This window comes from Megalops cyprinoides, chromosome 3 (assembly GCF_013368585.1).
Source record: "Megalops cyprinoides isolate fMegCyp1 chromosome 3, fMegCyp1.pri, whole genome shotgun sequence".
Classification (NCBI taxonomy): Eukaryota; Metazoa; Chordata; class Actinopteri; order Elopiformes; family Megalopidae; genus Megalops; species Megalops cyprinoides.
In genome coordinates this window covers 9651480-9657479 of record NC_050585.1, presented here as the reverse complement: position 1 = coordinate 9657479, position 6000 = coordinate 9651480, and the positions used below count along the sequence as shown (strand labels likewise).

General features: G+C 40.5%; 1 protein-coding gene across 1 annotated transcript in view; it reads left to right on the top strand.

Moving 5' to 3' along the window:
- Positions 1-581: 581 nt before the first annotated feature.
- LOC118774931 (nuclear receptor-interacting protein 1-like) overlaps positions 582-6000 on the top strand; it is a 38635-nt gene continuing 33216 nt past the window's right edge. Inside the window, exon 1 of the mRNA XM_036524550.1 lies at positions 582-879. The gene's annotated coding sequence lies outside the window, so the exon portion shown is untranslated. The remainder of the gene's footprint in view (positions 880-6000) is intronic.

Here is a 6000-nt window from a genome sequence, read left to right as displayed (position 1 = left end):
ACCACTAGTGGCGGCGGCGGCGTGGGGGCCAAATCAGAGCACTTCTCGATTAATAAATAATTCCAGAACAATTCGCTTTTCATATCCTTTTCGAGTACTACTCTAGGAGTAAGAACCCTTTTCAACAACTTGACTCGACATTCAGTGCCGTTGTTTCTAAATTATTGCTTTGTCTACTCGTATTTCCATTCTTCTTTTTATAACAACATAAATACGTTCATACACCTCCTCCTTTAATTCATGAATAATTTGCAAGCTAAAGCAAACGATCCCAGTTAGCACTACAATCTGAACTATCACTGGACTTTGAGAAAGTAGTTTACACGTTGTCTTATGTTTGTTATGCCGTTACTTTTCCTAGTTAGCTCTGGCTGCTGGACTTTTTTTTTTTTTAATCCCAATTGGCCAAGTGCCTGCAACAAGAATAGTGTTTTAATTCCAAAAATCGGTTATATACACACCTCCCGCGGACCGAAGTGGTTGAAAATAATCAGAAAATGTGTTGTTTATGACGGATAGCGCGTCAACAGTGAGACAGGTCAATAATGTCACTGCACCTTTAAGGGTGGCGTCCGCGCTGAGGAGAGGAGGAGTATACATTGCAGAGTTCTCGAGTGCTGGGGGATTCCTAGAATAAACAATTCCGTCAGACCCTACTATAGGGCGCGGATCCTGATTGCTTCGATTTAAAAAATATAATAATTCTATTACTCGTTTGGGACGTTTACGGTCGTTTTACACATGTATCTTTTAATCTTAATGCCCCTCTTATTTAAATCTGCGTATGCGAACTGAACCACAGCCAGTCGAAGGATTTCCCCGCTTCCAAGAGATGCAGCATATTTCCCTCGGAGCGCTGTGTACATTCTCCCGAAGCAGGTACGTGTAGAACTGAATGTGCGAGGCAGGCGGTGAAATTACGAGTCTGTAAAACTCGAAAGGGCCCCATTCATTGTCTATGGTATAGTTTTTACAACGCTGACCAACTACGTCTTCGTTGTATTTCTGTTTGGTCTAATTGTAACGCACGGTTGGGTGCACATTGGTAGCCACTGAAGCGCTGCGTAAAAAGTGGGGAATAAGTGATGTGTCACCCAGTGGTATTGTAACGGTAGTTTCCATTTTGTTTTTGGTTTTAGCAACAAAATGTTACATTTTTGCTGGTGCGCGGATATTCGCGTCAGTGCGCTTGGAAAAGGTAAATGGCAAGATTATGTTGTTTCGCCTCGTCGCTGTCTGTAGAAAAGCTAGCTGTAGCTGCACATTCGTTATCAAATTGAAACCGGGCTGATGTAGCTGGCGACTTTTCCACTATTTAGCTTGCTAGTTAGATAGCAGTGTTAAAAATATTTTCAGTAATGTATGGGTGTTTAGGTAGATCTATCTAACGATCTTTCTGTCAACCCAAGGTGGCTTTTACGGCTTGACTAGCTAACACTGCATTGATCAAATTTGTCTTTTGGTTTAATAAAGCATTCACTGAATTGCTGCGGTTGAGGAAATAGGTCAGTTAGGCATCTAGGTATCTGGCTTCCTAGTTGAATTATAGAACGTTATAATAATATAGTACGTCAATATGGTATGTTTCCGAAACCGTCAGTACATCAGTATACTTATTATTATTGTTATTATTGAAGTGTGTGTGACTTCGCTATATTGTAAGTGGTACAGTACACATTTAAAGTCAATATCTTTATATTTGGTTTTGAAATTAATGTAGTTAATGGAGACACACCTATAGTTTACAGTTTGAAGTGCACAGTTGATATGCACACATACTGTACAAACGTGCACACTGCTATATGCTTTCTGACCACATCGTTTCTAAAGCCTGAGCAGCGCTGCATTTCCTTGCTTTGGGTTTAGTGGTCTGCATAAGTTAGAGGAAAATTCTCTGCGATGATTGCTGACAATAACTTGGTTATTTTCAGAAACCACGCTTTGTACAAGGAGTTGCGTTATTATTGTGATAGAGTAATGGCATCTGTACAACTATTTGCAAAGCAGTGCTTCTTTAATTTAACTGTTAAGTGATGGTATGATGGTGTCATAGTGTGGCTAACCATTGCATGCTGTTATATATATATAAAAAAACTAAATAAACATTTATTTCAGCAGTGTTTGCTGGATACAGTTCATTTACAGTCACCCAACCATTTATCTACGTGGTAAATTAAATACAAATATTCAGTGGTCTCTCTTGAAGATATACTGTGTGTCTCATCCAGAGAACTGGTCATTGATTGCTGATATTCTAACATGTGCAATTCCAGATTGAATGTAGATGACATTAACTTGTTGCTAGTTTGCTATTTTGATTTGTTAAAGAGTTTCTGTAATTATATACTTCTTCTCAAGTTTTGTTTGTTTTGGTTAGTTTAGGAAGACTGGATTTAGTATTGGCAAATGGCACAATTGCATGGATTTTCGATTTGCCAAGTTGAGAGTTATTACGAGTTATTTTCTCATTCCAATCAATAAGTGGGATGGAGGAGCCAAAGGCTGAAGTCAAAAGGTTGTGAGAGTCACTGGGGAAAGGTCATATTCAGGCCTCTCTTTGTTAGTTCAGGTGCTCCCATGTGTGCTGTCTAGCTCCGTTTTCACAACAAATGACTGTGCTATGTATTATTTATGCAAGGAAAAGTACATTGCCACTCTCCATAGATAGGCCAATTATTTATCTGTATGAATGCATTTTCTCTTGGGGCTTTGAAAATACAGACTCACTTGGTCTATAGCCTATAATTTTTGAAGTCTTATTTTTATTGTGGTAGTATGCAACTGATTTCCCTGCATCTGCTCTTCTTGTGGTTATTTTATGTAATCTTGTATTTTCCAACATTTTTTTAATCAGTAGCTGTCTTAGTGAAACACAGCACAGAATGCCAGGAGGCCCGGTCCACTAACAGACCTGTAAAATAAGCATTGTGCTGTGATGAAGTGGACCTGGTTTGTTTAATTTTTTGTGGAGTAATGGCTAAATTTAAGATAGAAATTGACTTGGATTAGCCCTTTTAGTGGGCATATCTGTCTTGAACCATTTAATCCTTTTCTCTCAGTTAAACAAGTATTTCACTTCTGCTCTCTCCTGTTCAGACTACATTTAGATGTTTGACGTGCCCATTTGTGAATGACCGCTCACCCTTAACAGAATCAGGTTGTACTCTCGTATGATGATGCCTGATTACTTTTACCGGCTGATCGGTTTAAAAAATGTCACATGCCCAGTTCACATAACCCTGCTGTCAGTACAAGTAGTTTCTTTTCCAAGAGGACATACCGGTTCTCAGAAAGCTGGATGTATTATTTCAGTGGTGGAATGACAATGTTTCTTCCTCGGATAAAAAAATAAAAATGCCAGAGCTAAAGAAGTACACTGGCTGTAATCATAACACGGGCCCAGAACTGATGTTACAGTGCCGAGTAGTTACTCACGGGTCGTGGCCTTTTGTGAGTGCTGTGCATGGCTTTGTTGAGGTGTGAGATTGTCTCCATGAGTGTTGTTGACAGTTGTTTGGAGAATGTGGGGTTGAATAAAGTGCATTTTGTTTTGTATCAACAAATGTCTTTCAGGCTGACTAAGTGGGGCAGCAGTGTCATGTCCTCTGTGTGTTCCACAGCCAAACACAAGATGATTTTGTGCTACGCGTTGCGTTAAGATGTGCCGTAGTGCACCACTGGGCAACTGGAGCAAACGAGAGAGTATACCCCAGCAGAAAAAAGTGGGAAGCCTCAAGAAATCTCATTTCAGAACATGTTTGCCTCACTTCGTTAGTGCATTCTTGCCCCGTTAATGACTGTGGCACTCATGACTTAAATCATTTATTTTGGGGGGGGGGGGGGGGGGAGTCTAGCTCTCAGACTGAAGCCTGTAATGGTACAGTGACCTCGACTGCAGCCCCTGGCAGGTGCTTTATATCACTTGTTTGTAAGATTTGAGGATTTCAATGAAAATGTTCAGCAAAGGAAAAACGATTCTGTGTCAGTTCCCTGTGCTTTGTTTGGGGGTAATAGTGCATGGGTTCTGCGTGCACACAACTTTTAAAAACAAATGAGTACAGCTGAAATAAAGATAAACATCAGCAAAGCAGTTTGTGTATATACTGAATGTGATTTATTCTTTTGTGGAAAAAGAGAGAGTGGGTGTCCTAAATTTATCTTTAAAAAATGATCCTCTAAGTGAAGACCAAAGGAGAAGATTAATTGCACATTAACCAGGCAAGACTTACACCTTTGTGTAAAAGGCTGCAATGCAGCTTCAACATTCCACATTAAGGCTAGGAACATTACTTATTAATTCCGTTCATTAGCTTGGCTGTCTGTCACTCATGAAGTGGGTGTTTGGTGTACATTTATGTGGCTAGCATTAGTGTCATTAATGGGAGGTACTGTAGGTCCCAGTACAGTTGTCTGAATTATCTTGTTGATCTTGAGACTGCGATCAAATTACTTCTCTAGAATCTGGAAGCAAATTCGATCAAATAGAGAATTTTTATGGAATTTCAGTAACAACTATTGTGCCCACAGAGAAAGCTTAAGACAGCTACAGAATATATTTGAATCCATCATCATATCAAGTGTTCAGATAAACCTCTGTGCTTTGTCCATGGTTAAAATGGGCAACTAGCGTACTTACAATATCTAAACTCTAAATTTTATAAGGGAAGTCAGGAAGGGATTAAGGTTATTGCATTTTCTACATAGTATGATAATCTGTATGTTATTGATTACATTTGAATTCTTGATTTTGGAGTAAGCATTCTGAAGTGAATGTAATGTTATGAAGTGCTGTCCTCCAGTTCTCACACATGGCAACTGGTGTTTTGATAGCTTAACTTAGTGTCTGCACCAATGTTGCCTGAGACCAGGGGAACACACCTGTTTTAGTACCTGGGTTTTTTTTTTTCCATTTCTCCAGTTTGAGGATTTTAGTGTAAACGCAATCGGCCAGATTTAATGGCAGTGATTAAGCCCCACCCCGTTCTCAGAGAACTCCAGACACAAAAGACCCAGGGGGTGTCTGTGTGGGAGTCCATCTTGCTGAAGTCTTGGTGGGAGTTGTTTTGTTCGTCTGTTTGTGGCTGTTGATTGTTTGGTACTGTGTGTGCGTTGTTTATTGTGTAATTGTGTTGCCATTTGCTTTGCGTGTTCGTCTGTGCTGTGTTTTTAAAAACAAAGGAAGCGTGCTCGCATCAAGGATCCTTATTTTTCCAGCTGCTCGACTTGAGAATTGTACGGTCATGCTGACATTATATAGCCCCCAATCAGCAGATTTGTTTTGAAATGTGCACACCAATTCAGAATGTTTTGTCTTTGTAAGGTTAGGGTGATGGTGTGAGTGCAGCCTTATAAGTAGATATGCTGTATGTTTCTGTTCCCCTGGATAACAGCACCTGCTTAATTGTGTATGTAGTAATAGCAAATCATTCACAAAAGAAGATGTAGGGGAAAAAAGCTACCATACAAATCGAATGTGATCATGTCGCTATATGCCTTAGGTGGCACAGCGCCCAAACACATGAATAAGTCATGGTCCTAAAAAACCTGTGTCTGGAAACGTACAACAGCTTCAAAATAAGCTTCAAAACAGTTTAAGGCTTGCCTAGTAGCATTCTTTCCTTTTTCCAGTTATCATACTATGGTGTTTACAACAGGAGTCAGACGGTAGACTTTAACCCTGCTAAATGGAAATGAGTGAATGCCACAGGGAAGCAGATGAGATCGGACAGTTGGAGTGCGATGATGAGGCAGGAGCAGGTAAATGTGTCCTTGTTGTACCATCCTGTTAGTGGCCGTAATGAAACACGGCACGGAGGGATGGCGGAGCGACGTCTCGGCTCGCAAGGTAACAGCCAGGCTCGTCCGCTGGACCGCGCTGCGCTTTGGAGCGGTGACAAGCTCCCCAATTATCGCATCGAATTGATTCCTGGTGATTGAGTTTGTGCTTAATTGTTTATACTTTATTACTTCGCAGGAACGAGTCGCGCAGGCCCTGATGCG